We start from the raw sequence: 5,350 nt of genomic DNA, 5'->3' as shown, positions 1-5,350 counted from the left end.
CTTCCCCTGCATAGCGATGATTACTCCATTTAGATACAAAGAATAACACGCTACAATTCCCGGAGCTGTGCAGGATGCTGCAACAAGTACCCCGCGCCCCTTCGCACCTCCCTCGGGCAGGCAGAGCCAGAAGAATGCGCGCGCACTCGCCTCTTGGCCTGAGCCCCTGGGAACGCGCCTCCCTAGCCTGCCCCTCCTCCCCAAGCCGGCGCGCCGACGTCGGGTCACGTGACGTGGGCGAGCCGACAGCGGGGGCGGGCGGGGCCGTCCGGCTCCGCAGAGCGGCGCAGGCGCGCCAGGGCCGCGCGAGGCGAGCCCCTCCTGCTCCCTGTCGGAGTCAAAATGGCGACGGGGGGAACCTGGAGTGGTCCCGGAGCCTAAGCCACTGACAGGAGAGGGGAGGGCGGCGGCGGCGGCTGGAGGAGAATGGCCGCGGGGGCTGGCGCCAGTGCGGACGGCGGCGCTGGGGGCGGCGGCGGCGGAGGCGACGGCAGCGGTCCCAGCAGCAGTCGCGGCGGGAGGAGCCTCCGAGGTGAGTGTCCCTCGGTGTCCCAGGCTTGAGGAGCCGTCTCGCCGGCCCCGCGCGGCCCGGGACGTCCGGCTGCCGGCAGGGGCGGTGGTTGGGCGTGGTGGCGCCTCGGCCTCGGCCCGGACGCCGCGGGGTTGCCGAGGCTCTAGCCAGCCCGGCTGTCTAGGGCCCAGCGCGCCGGCGGCGGCGGCGCGGGACGGGGGCCGCCCTCCCGGTCCCCGCGCCCCGAGGGGCGGGCCGGACAGCGCGCCGCCGAGCGGGCCGTGACCCAGGCGCGGCGCTCAGGGCCGGAGGGCGCGCGGCTCCCCCACCCCCGCCCGGGTGGCCGCCGGGACGAGCTCCTAGCGTCGGGCTGCGAGGGGCGGGACCCGCCGCACCCGGCGCTCGGGAACCCACACCCGGCGCGGACTCCTGTTTACGGGCTTGCGGGGTGGGCGTGAGGCCGCTGGGGAGGGCCGGAGCTTGGGGGGAGGAGCAGGCCTGGGGAGGACCACTCCCCGCGGGCGAAGTGAAAGCGTCCCGGGGTGAGTGCTCTGGGAGGACCGAGACTGGCGTTGAGCTTTGACAGGTAGGTGGGGGAGACAATACCGAGCGGAGCTTCGGCTGGAGCCGCGGAGGCTAAGCTAGCTTAGCTCCCCGGAGGACTTGGCGAAAGGCGTGCCTACCTTCTCTCCTGCTCTGCTGTTTTCTCCCTTCCACGCACTCACACTCTCGCTCTCGCTCACACTCCAGGGTGAGAACTTTCTCGCCGTCTTCGGAGAAACTCCGAGGAGTGTTGTATCCGCTTTGAACCACCACAGCGCCTCTCCCATACCAGCACACATAATAAGTACTCTGGAGTAGGCCTAATTTGCAGAGCAGTCTCGGTTCTCTGGCCCAGGGCACTGGTCCCTCGGCTCAAGCTTCTTACTGTGACGGAGCAAGGAAGAAGCGGGTTTTTTTTTTTTTTTGCAGATAAATTAGCTTTTCCAGCAGACGTTATCTTTTGTCTCTGCGTAGCGTCTATGGCTCACCTATTACTCACATTGTCTTCTTTGTAAGTCTGGAAGAAAGACTTGAAGTTCTATGAACCGTACATTCTTCATAGCAGCTGTGATTCGACTGGTCTTGGAATTTTGGAGTCAGGAAAACCTTTAGAGATTGGGCGTGTTCTAAAGTGGGGGAAATGGACGCGGAAAGGTGCCATTCCGTGGGTCTTGTAGCTGGGGAGGGGTGAGACCTAAACTAGGATCTCGGCTTCTGCAGGTGAGGAAGAGCTCTTTTCACTCCACTCCAGCACTACTGTTTGTGGGTAGCTTTCACCACTGCTGCTCAGCTCAATCCCTAGGCCTTTGCACAGTAAAGTTGAACACAGAAACGAGTATCTCTCTCTGACCCTCGCAGCTACCTCAAAAATAGCTGCTAAAGAGGCCAGCCCACCCAAAACCATATTTAATAAAATTTAGTAACATTTCACTTGAAGTTGTCTTAGGTCCATAACTAGATTTTCATCAAACTATAGCCTGGCTCACTCTTGCATGGGTTCGTTCCTTCTGTAGTTCTGTAAAACCTAACTCCTATTAGTGTTCTCTGTCCCAACATGATTAGCATTAGCGTCTCAAGTTCTTTGTATCTGGCTCCAACCTTAGGATTTAAAACAGTGCTTTTCCAGGTTATGCTGCCTAGTCCCCTTCTCTCCTTTATTTGGGCTTCAGAATTTTGTTTATAATGTGTCACAGGTCAACTTTCAGAAATATGATAGAATCAAGTGATTATGTTTTCGTATTTTACTCACAGGACTCAGGTTATGTACAGTTATTGAAGGTCTGCTCTGTGTTTTCATTATTCCAGACATAGGGGGTAGGAGTCAAGAAATGTAATATATAGTAGGCTTTGCCTCAAGGTTCTTATTGGAAAAAGATGCACTCACATGAGTCTAGAAGCCAATCTAGTGAGTTCTACTAATATAGAGAATGCTGTGGGAGGTCAGGGTAGAAGGAGTTATAACCGGGCCTTGGGAGTTTAAATAACTTCCTGGGACACTTGGAATGTCAACTGGCCAATGAGTGTTTATATTTACAGAGAGATTGGAGCAGTTACTTTGTGACCAGGGTGAGGGGGTGGGGTTGAAAAAAAAGCAAGTGTATAAACTGGAGTTTAGTGCTAGGGAAAGGGGATAGAGGGAGACAAAGGGAGCAAGAGTTTCTCCTCTCAGGAGGATATTTTACATGAGGTACACTAGGTAGCCAGAAGGCTGACTCTGTAGAAGGATTTGAATGCTAAATTGAAATTTGGATTTGTCTTTTGTGCAAGTTATAACAAACCTTTAAAGGTGCTTATTATAAGCTGTCATCCACAGGTTGAGTTAAAATAAAGCAAGAATCAAATGAGCTAAGAAGACAGTAGCTAGTCATTTTACTACCTGACTCGGAGATGGTATTCTACACGAGGGTCATTTCTCTGCTTCCCAGATGCTAGGATTACAGATTTGTGCAGCCACACACACAGCAAAGTTCTCTCAAAATATTTCTTTGTAGTGCTGGAAATCAAATCCAGGGGTGTTCTACCTCTGAGCTAGGTAAGGGAAAGTCAGTAAGAAGGATTACCTAGCAGGTACATGTGTGTCTGTCTGAACACTTACTGAGGTAAAATATAAGTAATTCAATTTGCTATCCTAACTGTTGAAAATTGTACAGTTCTGTACCTGTTTACACTGGTGTACAATCATTTCCATTGCTATCTGCTGAATTAGTTTTTAAATTGTGTGTATGTGTGTCATTTATTTATTTTACTTGTTGTGCATTGGTGTTTTGCCTACATGTATGTCTGTGTGAGGGTGTCAGGTCTTCGAGTTATAGAATGTTGTGAGTTGCCATGTGGCTGCTGGGAATTAAACCTCTGGAGAAGTCAGTGCCTTTAACCTCTTAGCCATCTCTCCCACCCCCATAATTTTGGAGGGGGGGTGTTCGAGACAGGGTTTCTCTGTGTAGCCCTGGCAGTCCTGGAACTCACTTTGTAGACCAGGCTGGCCTCGAACTCAGAAACCCACCTGCCTCTGCCTTCCAAGTGCTGGGATTAAAGGTGTGTGTCTAATTATCTCTGTGTGTTCATATGAGTACAGATGCTTGTGGAGGCTAGATCCTCTGGAACTTAGAGTCACAGGCAGTTAGGAGCACCTGATATGGATGCTGGGAATCGAACTCAGATCCTTTGGAAGAGGCTCTTGGTTAAAATGGCTCTTAACCACTGAGCCATCTCTGCAGCCCTAAAAAAAAGTTACTTTTCATAGATTTTATTTTTTGTTACTGAATATACATGCATGCAGCCGAAGATCACAGGTGAAGTCAGAGGACTGTTATAGTAGTTGATTCTCTCCTTCTACTGTGTGGGTTCTCAGGGATCAGGTTCACCAGCTTGTGCAGCAGATAATTTACGTGATAGATGCTGTTGCTGGCCGCATAGTCAGAATTCATTATTCCCCTGTGCTGAGATTTGAACTGAAGGTTCCGTGCATGCTAAGTTTGTTTTCTCAAAGTGACACACCCTCATGTGAAGAATTGAATTCTTTAATCTAAACTGAAAAAAATTTGTACACTTTAAACAGTACCATGGTTAACTTCAGCAACTGAAATCTGTTATTCTACTGTATCTATGACCTTGACTAGGTAGAAGTACAATCATAGAATCTAAAACGTAGTATTTTTCTTTTGTGACTGGATTAATGGTCCATTCATGTTGTACAGTCTCAAAATTTCCTTCCTTTTTTAAAGCTGAAAAATTCATTCTAAGTATATACTACATGTTGCATCTTCATCTGACACCTGAGTTGCCTCTATCTCTTTTGACTACTATGTAAAATGCTGCTGTGAACATGGTAAAAATGACCTGTTCAAGACATGCCTTTAGTTTAGTTTGGATATTTTTCAAGCCAAAGGAAGTTTATATTCCCACCAGTAATGCACAAAGCTTGTGTTCTGGGGTGTGAAGAGTTCTCGTCCTTTTATAAGCCATTCTAAAGAGTATATGTGGTTCTCATTGTGTTTTAACATACATTTACTTAGTGGTTGGTGATGAATATCTTTTCCTGTATTTATTGGCATTTTGTTGCCTCATCTGTTGTTCCTTTGGGTTTTTTTGAGAGGGGTTTTGAGGCACAGGCTAGCATCAAAATGCTTAACTTTCCTAGTTCTGGAGTTAGACTACATCATGCCCAACTCCTTTGCCTGTTTCTTAAATTAAACGTTCTGTTTGGTTTTTGGTTGTTGAGTTGTAGGAGTTCTTTGGTTTTTCTGAATGTTGATCTCCTATGAAAATGTAAAATTACATTTTGTGTGTGCACGCACACTGTGCGACATCCTTGTGGAGGTCAGAGAACAGCTTGAGAGGAATTGTCTCTCCTTTCACCTTGTAGTTGGGGACATGGGAGAGACTGAATTCAAATCAGGCCCGGCCTAACGCCTACAACACAATACAAATGTGTTCTGCCTAGCTATGCTTCCTTTTCTTCCTTTGATATGGAAAAATTGCTTATTTGCTGGTTTTTTGAGACCAGGTCTTACTATGTGGTCAGGTTGGCCTTTGAACTAGGGGCCTTATTTCTATAACGCAAGCTGTGGGATTGCAGGCATGTACCATCACACCCAGCAAGAACTTAAAAAAATTTTCTTTTCTGTCATGCTGGGACAAAATCCCAACTTCAGCCGCTACTAAAGCTACACCTCTAGTCTATCAAAAAGTTTTTAATTATGATGAAGTCCAAGCCGGGTGTGGTGGCACACGCCTTTAATCCCAGCACTTGGGAGGCAGAGGCAGGCGGATTTCTGAGTTCGAGGCCAGCCTGGT

General features: G+C 49.2%; 1 protein-coding gene across 5 annotated transcripts in view; it reads left to right on the top strand.

The window, feature by feature from the left end:
* The first annotated feature begins 307 nt into the window (after nucleotides 1-307).
* The window catches only part of Btbd7 (BTB domain containing 7), an 84,968-nt gene continuing 79,925 nt past the window's right edge, over nucleotides 308-5,350 (top strand). For 4 of the 5 annotated variants that reach the window (XR_002379347.2, XM_029484385.1, XM_021179225.2 and 1 more), the window contains exon 1: nucleotides 308-532. The gene's annotated coding sequence lies outside the window, so the exon portion shown is untranslated. Of the gene's footprint in view, nucleotides 533-1,080; nucleotides 1,098-5,350 lie in introns of those variants that run through there. The other variant, XM_029484386.1, reaches the window with a different exon arrangement.

The sequence above is a fragment of the Mus caroli genome, chromosome 12 (assembly GCF_900094665.2).
Source record: "Mus caroli chromosome 12, CAROLI_EIJ_v1.1, whole genome shotgun sequence".
Taxonomy (NCBI): domain Eukaryota; kingdom Metazoa; phylum Chordata; class Mammalia; order Rodentia; family Muridae; genus Mus; species Mus caroli.
Note: the sequence above shows the minus strand (reverse complement) of the source record. Positions and strands in the feature narration are given on the sequence as shown.